This window comes from Pleurodeles waltl, chromosome 6 (assembly GCF_031143425.1).
Source record: "Pleurodeles waltl isolate 20211129_DDA chromosome 6, aPleWal1.hap1.20221129, whole genome shotgun sequence".
Lineage (NCBI taxonomy): Eukaryota > Metazoa > Chordata > Amphibia > Caudata > Salamandridae > Pleurodeles > Pleurodeles waltl.
Genome location: NC_090445.1, coordinates 1,453,809,110 through 1,453,823,355, shown reverse-complemented (window position 1 = coordinate 1,453,823,355; position 14,246 = coordinate 1,453,809,110).

The following is a 14,246-nucleotide window of genomic DNA, read 5'->3' as shown; positions in this document are numbered from 1 at the left end:
AGTGCCCACAGGTTGCCTACTATGTACACTTCACACACAGTACACCAAACAAAGAATAGCACAGCCATGTCAATGGCATGCACCATGCTCATGTTACGTAAGTCTCATATAGGCACAGATCCCTCAAATCATGCTGTGCAAGTCACTGCCAGAACAAACGTCAAATACCAGACAACTGCTGCCAATACCAACTACATCTCATCAACACATACCTGACTTACCTGTAGTGTGCATAGACATCTGCCTGATGCATAGGCTCACACACATAGGAATACAAAATCAGTGCCCATCACATACCATGTGCCAGATTTGTGAGAAGTGCCACCACACCTACTGTAGTGCCACCTCCCATGCACCACTTACTGACCCACAACACCATCATGTCTGTACCTTAAACAATAAATGGCCCACCATAGGACAGAGTCACTGTCAGACAGTGCAGATCATGAATGCCATAGTGGGACCCTGTAGGAGAATACAGGACATCACTGACCTCATGTGCACTGTGCCAAGGGACACATTTGCTAAGTAGCTGAGCTCCATCCCATAGCCTGCACTGTGCATGTGTTGACAGTATAAATGCTGAATCATGTGTTGGAAGACAGGAGAGACACTTGTAGTTATGTTGATCATCCTGAAACAATGGGATGCACACCCTTGGACACCTGATGGCTGACACAAACATTAGCTGCACCTCAGGATCACCAAGGGACCCATGTAAAAGCCCACAGTGCCATTGTTATGGCCTGCACTGTATGTACAACTTGGCAGATGACCATTTCTATATGACTTGAAGCCACTTTGAAAATCGGACACCCTCCCATGCAGTATGTAGCATGGAATGGGTGTGCAATGTGTGTTGCTGCAGGTCAGTCACAGCAAGATATGTAGCATGATGATGCTGAATCAGATGTAGGTGTCACCTAAAACACGAGGCAGTGCCAACATCAAACACCACCCAAGTGGTGCCATTTGCAGGTTGCAATAAGGAAGTAGGCTGTGCTTTGAACTCATATGAATGTGCCACCAATGCATGCTGCACACAGAAAGAGCCAAATGTCCATCAAAACAACATATGTATAGGGCAGTGTCCCTTCCTGCACAGATACATCCACCTCCACAGGGCAGCTAGCCAAGTACCCTAGGGCAAGGTTGGTAGTGAAGGGGCATGGCTGCATATGAGCTACTGGCACAGGAGACACAAAGGCTTGCCTAGTAACATGTCAAACACGGGGCATTCTTGCATAGTCAAAATGTTTCAGGATAGTGCTGCCAATGTTGGAGACGTGTTGCGCATTGTGACTTACTCATTTCAATGGGCCTAAGTGTCGCACATCATCTGTAATTACACATGTCAAAATGGATGGGATGTCCAAGCTCTGTAGTGCTACCATGTTGCCACTACATCTGACCCCATTGGGTTGTGATGATGTCATGTCACCTGTAGTGATACTGATACAAAGGTGCACTACACAACGCATGGTACATACATACTGACCATCAGTTACGAGTCCAAATCATATGTCCTAGGTCCTTTAGCCAAACTCAAGATTGTCATGTCCAACAACCCAGTGCTGAGAAGACTTTACATAAGGCTAGGAACTCACACCATACCACAAACACATATGAGTCACAACCAACTCAAAATATCCACTGCTATGGTACATGATAAACCTGTTGCAAGCCTTAACAACAACTTACTCTTTTAATCTTTTGCAGCGGATCAGGGTTATGGCATACAGCCATGGATTATGACCCCATTTGCCAACCCAGGCACAGTAGCAGAGGGTGCATATAATGAGGGACATCGGAAGACACGGAATATCGTGGAGAGGACATTTGGCATCCTGAAGTCAAGATTCAGATGCCTGGACCTCACAGGAGGCAGCCTCCTATATGCCCCACACATTGGGGGTCATTCTGACCCTGGCGGGCCGGGGACCGCGGATGCACCGCCAACAGGCTGGCGGTGCATCCAGGCCAATTCTGACCGCGGCGGTAAAGCCGCGGTCAGAAAAGGGAAACCGGCGGTTTCCCGACGGTTTTCCCCTGGCCTGAGGAATCCTCCATGGCGGCGCTGCAGGCAGCGCCGCCATGGGGATTCCGACCCCCTTCCCGCCATCCTGGTCCTGGCGGTAAAAACCGCCAGGAACAGGATGGCGGGAACGGGTGTCGTGGGGCCCCTGGGGGCCCCTGCAGTGCCCATGCCACTGGCATGGGCACTGCAGGGGCCCCCTAACAGGGCCCCATTGAGATTTTCAGTGTCTGCATAGCAGACACTGAAAATCGCGACGGGTGCAACTGCACCCGTCGCACCCTTTCCACTCCGCCAGCTCCATTCGGAGCCGGCATCCTTGTGGAAGGGGGTTTCCCGCTGGGCGGGCGGGCGGCCTTCTGGCGGTCGCCCGCCAGCCCAGCGGGAAACTCAGAATGACGCTGCGGTCTTTTGACCGCGGTACGGTCTTCTGGCGGTTCCCGCTTGGCGGGCGGCTCCCGCCGCCCGCCGCCCGCCAAGATTAGAATGACCGCCATTGTCTGCAAGATGATAATGACATGTGCTATCCTGCACAACATATGTGTGCGGATGAACATCCCCTTGTATGAGCAATTTTATGACCTGCTTGAGGAGGAGGAGGAGGAGAATGGTGGTGATGAAAATGAGGTGGAACAGTACAACACGGCTGCTGGGATATGCCACAGACAGCACATAGTTGATAACTTCTTCGCTTAAAAATCACTTAACTCACATTGTACATTTTGTAAATAAACACCTCACTTATTCAAACAATCCTGCTTTGGTCTCTTCAATCTCCACAACATATACCTTAGGATTGTGAGTCTAACCTCAGGGAGCATGTTACAAATACTAATCTGATATGTACTGTTGCAACAGCACAAGTGATGCGTAAGATTGCACTGCTACCATCACACACATCACAAATAGACTCATCACTTGAATGTGACAACGGAAGGACACATTCTGTGGACCACAACATATGAATTACATCCACGTTGCCAACTTGTTCATCAATAGCTTATCAAACACAACTACAACATGTCCAAATAGGAGGTAAACAGGGGGGCCACACATGAGGCAGTGGATGTCAAAAATTTGAAAGACAGTAATGTTGGAACACAACACTGTCACAACTCAGAGTGAGATTTGCAATGGCTGTCTGGAGCATGTGTGACAAGGGGGGACATCATTGTTAACAATGGTCATCATGATTAGCCCAGGTATGACAATCAATGGAAGAAGTTAGGCCTGCGTAGTACATCCATGGTGATCAGTCCTGCCACTGCCATGGGGCCCAGTCCTGACACAGGGTACGCATGACCTCACATTTTGCATGGTCACGTCTGTGGAATGCCCATCAGTATGGATGAGAAAATATGCAGCTAGGGCTGCAGGTCCACCACACAAAAACAGCAACCATTGCTAAATGTTATGAGTTGAATCAAACACTTGTGGTCAAAACATAGGTCCTCTTTTAGAACATGGCGGTAATGACCACCGGCGGTGGCGGTAATTACTGCCGATGGCATGGCAGTGCAGACCGCCATATAAAGATAACAGTAGTGAACTGGCACAGCCAGTTCACTACTACCCACCGCCAGGCCTGAATCGACCGCCGGGCTGATGGTAGCCACTTTCGACCCACCAGTTAAGCCCAGACCGCCGGTGGGATAATGATCCCATTTCCACCAGGGATGTCCTGGCGGAAAGCATACTGGTGACAGAAATATTTATTCCTGTCACCAGTTTGTGACATGCTAGCCCCCCACTGCCACAACCCCCAAATACCGCGAAGTTCCCAGACATCCCCACCCCTGAACCCTGAAATCCTCCACCCTACCCCTCCTCCCCCGACCACCCGGTAAGCCTTCCCCAAAACACCCTCACCATCCAACACCCTCCCGCCTCCATTTATGCCCCAACCCCTAAATACACATGCACGCATACATAGACATACACACATGCATTCATACACACATCCCCCTTCACAAACACACACGCACACCCCAATGCACACACTCACTCACTCAACACATACACCCTTCCCCATTTCCCTCTCGGGCTGCACTTACCTGTTCCGTATCGCTGCTCCGGGAGGGAACGGACTCCTAGGATGCTACTCCGTCGGCATCGCCACGTCTCCATACACCGCCATGCCTATGACTGCATCTTTGTAGGCGTGGTGGTGTCTGGACTGATGTGGTGGTGAGGGTGGAGCAGGTGAGTCATGTGTGTTGCACATAATGCTAGATGTGATAAGCTATCAAATCATCAGATATCAAAGTAGGCTGGACGGTGACATTGTGTCCCATTTAAAGGGTCCCCATGCATGAGCAGAGGGTCATATCTTTTGAGGCTTGTGGTGCTCAATGGGCAGGATCGTGTAAACAAGGTGATGACAAGCCACATGTAGGGCCATATGTGACAAAGAAGTGCAACGCTGTGAGAATATTGGCACTGGGGAACTCAATTATGCCCTTGCATAGCGCTCCATATTTTGCACTCCGTGTACGTAACACTTATGTGGAATGTAAAAGGCGTGCATGCAGGTCACGGCCAGATGTGTGCTGGCATGGATATGAATGTGTAAGGAACTGTATTCGCATATCAGGTATTGATGGGTGTCTACACCTGTACACATAAATGCAGATGTGATAGACCTATGAAAACCAGCTTGCTAGTTGGCAGCCCTCCTAACATATGATCCATTCCCTGACTCCATGTATGAGTGGGCATGCCTTGGTGGATGACTAGGACAGTTGAGATGATGGATTACATAGCCATCCCCTCTTAGGCACAGGGGGAGAGGAATATCAAATTTGTAGGTAGATGTGATGCTCACAGTGTAGGTGACAGTCATATTGATCAGGCTTGCATATGTACATACCAGCACTGACCCCATATGGTTACCAACTGCATCCCATACTCCCAAAAAGATATTCAAGTGGTGATATATGGTTGAAAATTGACACAGATGATGAGGAAATTTGGGCCTGATCTATGTGAAGTTTGTGCTGCCTTTGCATTATTACATTTAGCACAAAATCAATGGACACCTAATTTGGTTTGGCTCCTAATCTTGCTGTCAATGAAATGATGCTAAAGCAGCGTTGCCATTGCATTTCTCAGGGCCATTGTGTTAGGAAAACTACTTTTCAACCCTCCTCAGCGTGACTCAAAGAAAACATAAACACCAGGCAAGGCTCCGGAACAGATGAAATGTTCCTTGAGGTACCAAGGTTTATTGGCATGCCAAGCCAGAAGGCAGACGTACATCCCAGTGTTACGTCTTACAAGCTGGCATTTTCTGCCCTGAAGCATACTAGTCAGGCAGTTATATATGTTAATAAGTGCTGTCACAGCAAAACCCCAGAAGGGGACACAGCCCAAACATGGTCAAGCATATACAAAAAGTAATGCTGCACTTACAAAACTTCAAGACCACAGAGTAACATTGTACATATCACAGTGTCAGCAGGGACTAGTAAACAGACAACAGGTGGACTGTAAGAAAAAGGGGGCTGGGTTGCTGACTGGCTGAACTTAAAGTGTGAGACCGAGCTAAACCTAACAACGTGGTTTGGATAGGTTTGTTTGCACAGCTGGCATAGGTGTCAGAGATGTCAGCAGGGAAGTCTTACTAGGATTCAGATAATGGAGGAGAGAATTGGAACTAAAGTATCATATCTATAGGTACATGAATGTGAATATGTATTTTTCTCAACACATTGTCTTTTCCGGAATGTGAGTTGGAGTGTATGTGCAATTAGATGTAGAGCGTAAGCCAATAATACGTACATAGTCTACAAAATGCTGACACTGATGGCTGCCTGTCTCAATTTAACAATTTGAGCAACGGGGAACTGCAAGTAATCCAGAAGAGGGCAGTCGGCTATAGACATATCCTGGCAGTGGAATCTGGGTTCTGGAGAGTGGCACACAGAGTTCAACCGGGAAATTGTGGGCATTCACCCAAGGGGGCCCCACACTGGCAGTGGCCACACAGAGGAGACCAAGCTCCACAGCTGTGCAGGGGGGCACAGCTGCCACCACAACTACAGCCCCAGCTGCAACACATCTGTTCCACAGCCCACATCACCTGCTATCATGGACCAGAAAATGATCCAAGATCTTCAGAGCGACGTGACACTGGTTCTGAAAAGGTTGGACATTTTGGAGAAGGTGGTGGCAGCAAATACAAAAAGAGTGAAGTTCATCAAAAAAAAACCTCAAGATGCCAAAGCTGTGATTGGCTTTGGAACTCTCACCCCCAGTTCTGTCCCCTCCCTCCTCATTTGTTTGAATGTTTTATAGTGGGATTTAGGGAGTTGGTCTTAGGTTAGAGTGCGTTAGTAGTTTAGTTAGGATAAGTGGGTTTGAGGGGTGGGTTTTCTACTTTTTGCATGTTACTTTTTTGGGGGGGCAATGTTGGGACATTTATGTGTTGAAGGAAAAAGAAAAAAAAAATATATATATATAGATATCTTTGTTTAGATATACTTAGGATATGTGTAGTTTAGTATATGTTGTCCTGCATGTGTCTCGTAACAGAAGGGGGTGGGGGGGCAATGTTTAGAGTGTGTTGTTAAATGTGTTAGGTATGTTAAGGTAAGTTAAGCATAGGGTAGTTAGGGTCAGTATAGCTAGGATAGGTTAGGTTAGGTTAGGATGGGTTGTCTTCATTCTTATTAGTTTAGCTTAATTGTTATTAAAAGTATTTGGGTACTCCCTTACTTCATGTGTCATATTCTTGTGTCTCAGGGTCTTTCCATGAGTGAACAGTGAAAATTGTGTGTTGGCCTAGGGATTCCGTCCTGCCTCCAAATCCCTGTCTTGACATGTTCATCACCTGTTTACAACTGAGCTGTCACATTGGCAGCTACAACACATCTATTTGTCTATGCATCCGCCATCCAGTGTACCCACCACTCAAGGTGACTATGTTAACTTTGTATTGGACAGGTAGGTGTAGTAATTCAGCTCTCATTGTTTGGGTCCTGTGTAGGAATATTGGGTGCTGTGGGACATATGACAACAGCCTACTTTTTATATCTATCATGCTAAACTGACCAGTTGCAATTCCAGATGACGTTAAGTACCCCTGTTTCACCCCAATGTGTTCTACTGGTAGTCCCATGACGAAATTGTCCGAGAACTGTTTCACAGCCATTCCTGTTCTATGTAGTGGGTGAAGCATACAAGTGCTCACCATTTTTGACATACTCAGTGAATTGCTTGTAGGGGATGAGACCAGCATTGTCATTCATCATGTAGGAACCTTCTGTGCAGATTTGTGACCCCATATTCCTGCGCTCTGTACTGACACTAAAGACATGTTAAACACATCACAATTCCTAAGTGTAGTTGATGTGTCACAGTACACAAAGACATGTTGGTTGTGTAGGTGGTGTTTATTTACAAGTGTAGTGCATTATTTACAATTTCCAGGTCAGTGATACCATTAGTGAAATCCATACAATTGTGACACAACACAAGTCCAGGATTGAAGGACATGTCATGGGATATTATTGGGTGAAGTGTAGTCAAGTGTGGAGGAACATGATTTGCCAATTTGTAGGTGAGAGTCAGTCCATAGCAGACAGGTTAACAGTGTGTCTTTGAAGAGCGCACATATCCAACTGTGCATACACTGGCATGATCTCAAGCACAGGACAAAGGAAAACACTTCCCAATCAGGGAATTTGTAAAGCGCACTGCTCACCCGTGAGGGTCTCAAGGTGCTGAAGGGGGGGTTGCTACTACTCAAACAGCTATATCGTGAGATGTCTCCTGAAGGTAAGGAGGTCCTTGGTTTGACGTAGGTGGGTGGGAAGAGTGTTCCACGTCTTGGCGGCGAGGTGCGAGAACGATCTGCCGCCGCTGGGTGTTCTGCGGATCATTGGGCGGTGGCAAGGACAAGGTCGGCGAAGCGAATCTGTCAGGTCAGGGTGTAAAAGGAGAGCCGTCTGTTGAGGTATTCTGGTCTGGTGTTGTGCAGTGCCTTGTGAGCATGGGTGAAGAGTTTGAACATGATTCTCTTGTTGAAGGGGAGCCAATGTAGGTCTCTCAGGGGGGATGTCCAGGATGAGGTGTGCGGAGGTGTTCTGGATGCGTTGCAGTCTTTTCTGGAGTTTGGCTGTGGTTCCTGCATAGAGGGCATTGACGTAGTCCAGGTTGCTGCTTACGAGGGCTTGAGTGACTGTTCTTCTGGTTTCAGTGGGGATCCATTTGTAGATCTTCCGAAGCATGCAGAGGATGTAGAAGCAGGAGGAGGAGATGGCGTTGACTTGCTGGGTCATAGATAGTGAAGATTCCAGGATGAATCCCAGGTTGCGTGCATGGTCGGTGGGTGTCGGTGCGGTTCGCAGTGTGGCAGGCCACAAGGAGTCATTCCATGCAGAGGGGGGGAGCCGAAGATGAGGACCTAAGTTTCAGACAGTTTCTGTTCCACATGTTCATCCTCCGATGTGTGCGATGTCTCCTCTGCCCTTGATGGTGCTGGTGGGGAGGTAGAGGGGGCCACACACACTTCAGTGGTTGTAGATGTGGACTCCCAATTCCCGGCAGCTGCCATCTGTGGAACAATATATGGCATCACTGCAGCAAGGAAGAACTGCTGATTTTTTAGAATAGCAGTGACATCCCTTCGGTAAGCAGCCATGTCTGCCCTGACGGAGGGCAGTTCCCAGTGCACGGAGTCCATCTTGTTCTCAAGCACGCTGCTGCCAGTTTGGGAGGGTAGTTGTTGTGGCCTCTCCCTCATGGCAGCAGCTATGTTTTTCAGACACTGCAGAACTCCATGCATTAGGGAGTGTGTGCCTCGTTTGGCTGCAGTCTGTTCAGTAGACGTAACGATGCACGTTCGCATACCATCTAGGCTGGCTGCCATAGTCTGCATCCCCACCCACACCTCGTTGGCCAGCTCCAGCTAGACTCCTACCACTGTCCTCTCAAAGCTGGGCCCTGGGTCCTCACAGTCCTCAGCTGTGCCGGTGCTGGCAGGTCGTACTATTGGGGTGTTGGGTGGGGCATCTGGGATGGCTGCTACATCATTACTCCTCCTTGCGACTGGAGGTGGTGTCTGGAGGGATACAAGGACTTCTTGGAGGGTCTCTTGGATGATGGTTGAAAGCTGGTCACCCAGGTCATCAAGCCACAGCACCACACGTCAATATGCTGCTGTCCCAGTCTTACATGTTTCACTTACACCCATGCAGTATTGTAACTTTGCACCACCCCAGGGTTGGCATTGTCAGGACACTGTGCTCTTGCTACCATTAATAGCTCCCCATGTTGATGTATGTGTATATGTGCTACATTGCAGACCACACATGGACCCAGCTCAATTTCATCTTCTGTCTGTGCAGGTCGGTGCACCTTCCTACACACCTATTATCTCCCCCTCAATGCAGCCACCCTTGCACCATGATCCATGAGATGCAGCATGGTGGCAATGCAGTTAATTTGACATAGGCACAGGGGTGGACCCAAGGATGGCCAGCATGGGTATAATATTTTAGCTGTGCACATCATTATGTATGTGACAGTGCCTTATGGTAAATGAGTTTATGGACATGGCCAGGTAACTGGAGTTGAACTTAGGTCAGGGCATCAAGCTAGTTTGATGGTGATTCTGAAGGTAGTCATACTGGTCCTTCATTTCAAGTGCAGCAGTCCTAAGACCACCTGACTACCATTGTCTATATGACTACCCCCAACAGCGCAGGTGATAGTGGCAACTGTTGTCAATGGGGAATGTCCCATGGGCCAATAAATGGCCTATCACTGGCAGGTTTCCAACATCTCACAGACTGGCAATGGCACCTGTCTTGTGACACCAGAACAGTATTACGTTCAATGCTACACTCCAGGTCTGTTCCTGCATTTCCACCATCCTTTGCATGGCGGTGAAACACCCATGCAAAGGTTGGTGGTGATGTGGTGTGGTGTGCCCCTGGGTGCCCATGGACAGCCTATGCACCTGGCATGGGCAGTGCAGGGGGTCCCATGCCCTGCCCCTTTGCCCTTTCCACTGACTGATTTGCAGAGCTAAGTGCAGCATGTCCTGTCACACCCAATGAACCCCAAGATTGGCACTGACTCATTTTGATCCATCAACAATGTTGTGCTAAGTGCCCCACAGAGCTACCATGGGCAGATAGATTTCCACCCGTCATCCCAATGTGTGACTAATCATGCCGACCACAAAGGGTACACTGCACTGGCAGTTTTTCCAACCCCAGACTTTGCCATGCACCATCCCCCACCCGTCAATGTGGAATTATACGCCATTATGTACACAGTCATACCCCATGTGTTGTATGTGTGTGTTTCTTTCCCCATTCCTATGTGTCTGGCATAGTTGTGTCAGTGTATTTGTGGGCTCAGACTGTAACTATTTTGACCTACAGTTTGCTATCTGTGGTACATATTTTCTGTAGTGGCACATTTCTGTTCAGCATCAAGATGTGTGGTTCCACACCACACCGGTTTATTTGGTCTAGGTGATGGCATGTTTTCGAGTGATACAGGACCAGCCTGCTATTCCCCCAGCACCAGCTCATATTATTATTCCCTGCACCAGGGGGCATCCTCACTGCATGATTGAGTGGTGGCTGCCTTATGTGGATATGTTGTCAATGTGCGGGGTGGTAGTGCTACCAGCATATGTCTGGGACAGTTACAATGAATTACAATGAATTGTGTGCTGTGGAATGCAGCACACATGTGTTTGGGCAAGAAGGCAAAGCAGTTGCAAGGTGTTACTGCAAGGGACACCACAATGACGTGACCCCAGGTATGGCATTGACTGACTACCTAGGTTTAATATGACTATATGCAAGGGATGTTGTGATGACACAACCAGAGGCACAATCATTATACATTATACATCCCATCCATCCCATGTACTGCATTTGTACATGTGGGTATTTAGGCCTGGTGATTGACATGTGTCCAGGTTGTGTATGTGTTATGGTGCATGGCACTACCAAGGTGTAGGTACATGTGGCTCTTACAACAGCATGGTGCAAATTGCTAAATGTGCAATGTGTCCCTCTGCGCTCCTTTGACATGCATTGTGTGAGTCCTATGTGCCTCTATCTTCTAGCACTTGAACATTTAGCATTAATTTCCCCCATGCAACTTACCCTGCATTTGTGGGGTTTCCTGGTAGTCTGCGCTGTCCTGTCTTGCGATTCCAGTGACCAGTTCCTCCAGGATGACCGCTGCAACCATCTACTCCATCTCGTCCAAATCCTCTTGTGGTGCTGGACTCCCACCTCCAATTTGCAGTGCTGCCTTCCTGTTCCTTGCCATTTTTTCCTTTGTCCTTCGCTTACAATCATGCCAGCATTTCTTGCACTCTGTTACGGTTGTCCTGACCACTGCCACACTGTTAATCTTGTCTACTATCTGCTGCCAAATTGCCTCTCTCCTGCCAATTGGTAATTTGGAGGTGACGAAAAGTTGATGTTGATGGTCCGTCACCTCTCTCATCAGTATTTCATGGTCCTCCGCACTGAAACTATACTTTCTCTTTTTCTTCTCCCTCCCCTGGGTCTTCTCTGTGTCCTCCTGGCTTGTTCCTGGTTGATTTGGGTCCCCCTGGAGTCTCTTCTGGCTTTCTGGGTCCATTTTGCCTCTCCCCTGCACTGTTTTCTCCATTAGTGTCTCTATTTGATGCTAATATGGGTAAAAATGGTGCATTTCCATTTTGCAACATCTTTACGTGTCGTAAAACGGGTTAGAGTCATTTTTGCGGCGTTAACGTCACTTTGCCTCATGACAAGGCGCAATGGTTAACATAATTTTTTTTTACTCTAACCTATTTTTTTTTTATTAACAATTTTATTGATTTTTGCAAAAGAAAGAAAAACAATGATACATATGTCAAACACGATGCCAACGGGCATCCAACACTGGTCGAACTTGTGATCCCAGACAACACATTACATTGAGGATTACATGTTATTCAGGAGCCTAGTGCGGCCTCCCATTTCCCCCATATCCTGTTGTATTTATTCGGACATCCTCTAGCCTCATATACAAGTTTTTCACTCTGCGCGCACCAATCCACTCCCCGTCTCCATTTAGCCAATGCTGGGGCACTCTTGGCCTTCCAGTTTGCCACTATATCCCTCTTGGCCACCAGACACGCCACCCCAAGGAAAATTCGATCTGGTCTCCTTAGCTCGATGTCACCCATGATCCCAAGGAGGAGGGGCAGAGGCTCTCTCTCTATATTCTCCTGCAACACCTCAGAAACCTCCCTCAAGACAGCCCCCCAATAGGATACCATGGCCAGGCAGGTCCAAACCATGTGCAAGAAGTCAGCTGTGGGATTCCTGCAGCGGGGGCACTCCGCAGTGGGGCGGAGGCCCGCTCTATGTAGTTTGTCGGGTGTGAGGTATGCTGTGTGCAAAAAATAAGTTTGTATCAATCTAAGGCGGGTAGCGATCGCCAGGGCGCGCGGGGCCATTAGCGCCTCACCCCATTCCATCTCTTCCATGGGGCCCTCCCATCTTTGGCGAAGTTCCCCCAGGGAACCCGAGGTGCCGGAGACCAGGGTGCGATATATCTGGGAAACACCTCCCTTGCCCAGGCCCCCCATCAGTGCCTTGGCCTCCATGGGGCTGCATTCGGGTATGACCTCTCCCACTCGGATATGTACTAATAAGGCGTGGCGGAGCTGGAGGTACCTGTGGAACTGTGTCCTATTTAATGAAAAGTTTTTCTGGAGATCCTCGAAGGACCGTATGTGCGACCCGTTCCAGACATCGCCTAGTGTGGAGATACCTATGTTATCCCAGTTCTGAAACCCCCCCAGGCCCGCCACCTCCACCAAGTGCCTCCCTTGCCACAGCGGGGTCTGTTGGGTAAGACGTCCCCACCACCCCGTCGATTTTTGAGCCGTCCGCCATCCATGCAGAACCACCTTGGTCACGTCCGGGACATCTCGAGAGATCGGACCTCCATAGAGCGTGTCCAGAATCCGTGGGTAGCCCATCGTCTGGAGCTCCAGTCGGTATGCCGGGTCTGTACACCCACCTCCCATCCAGTCATTAATCACAAGTATTTGTGACACGAGGTGGTAGTAATGGATATTGGACATGCCCAAACCCCTATCATATACATCCGTCTGGCAAGTCTTTAGCGCCAACCGTGGACGGGCTCCGCTCCATATAAATTGGCATGCCAATGAGTCCATTTCCCCAAACCATTTCCTAGGGATGGGATGGGGAAAATTTTGCAGAAGATAGAGGAGCCTAGGGAGGATCATCATCTTGTAGAGCGCTATTCTACCAAGCAGGTTAAGAGGACGAGTCTTCCAGCACAGGAGATCACTTCTGATTCTTCTAGTTAACGGTGTAATGTTAAGTTCCCATGTCAACTCGGGGAGAAGTGAAATATATATTCCCAGGTATTTAAAGCTGTTTCTTCGTACTGGAATATTCCGCTGCCAGTCCACACAATCTCTGGAGCGGTGTAGGTGGACCAATAGGGACTTGGCGGGGTTCAGGATCAGCCCCGAGGCCTCTGCGAAAAGGCCCAGGATCTCCAGCACGCGGGGCCACTTTTAGCTGGGTTGGAGATACATAGGAGGACATCCTCTGCACAAGCGGGCCAGGACCAGCCCTCGATCAGAGGGTCTCCTCGCAGCAGTATCGCCAGAGGCTCTATCATTAATGCGAAGAGCAACGGGGATAGCGGGCATCCCTGTCGGGTTCCGCGGCCAATAGGGAACGGGTCTGAGACCACTCCATTCACCCGGACTCGAGCTGTCGGCTTGGAGTATAGGAGTCTCACTAGGCCTCGGAATCTGGGACCGAGCCCATTTTTCTGTAGGACCAGCTCAAGGTAGGACCAATCCACTGTGTCAAAGGCTTTTTCAAAGTCGAGTAAGAGTAATGCCAAGGGTGTATGTGACAGAGTCCTGTAGTGTGCCAGAGCCAGATGCAACCGCCTAATGCAGTGCCTGGTACTACGATTGGGCATGAAGCCACATTGGTCAGGGTGCACTAGTGTGGGCATTACCTCTTTCAATCTAGAAGCCAGGGTCGAGGAAAGCACCTTGATCTCAATATTTAGAAGTGAGATGGGCCGGTATGCCGAACAATGCCGCAATGGGGTTTGGGTTTTGGGAATCACTACAATTGTAGCTTGGTCGATCTTGGTGGGGAATCGGCCCAATTCCTGGGCTTCTTCATACATGTTTAGTAAGTGGGGA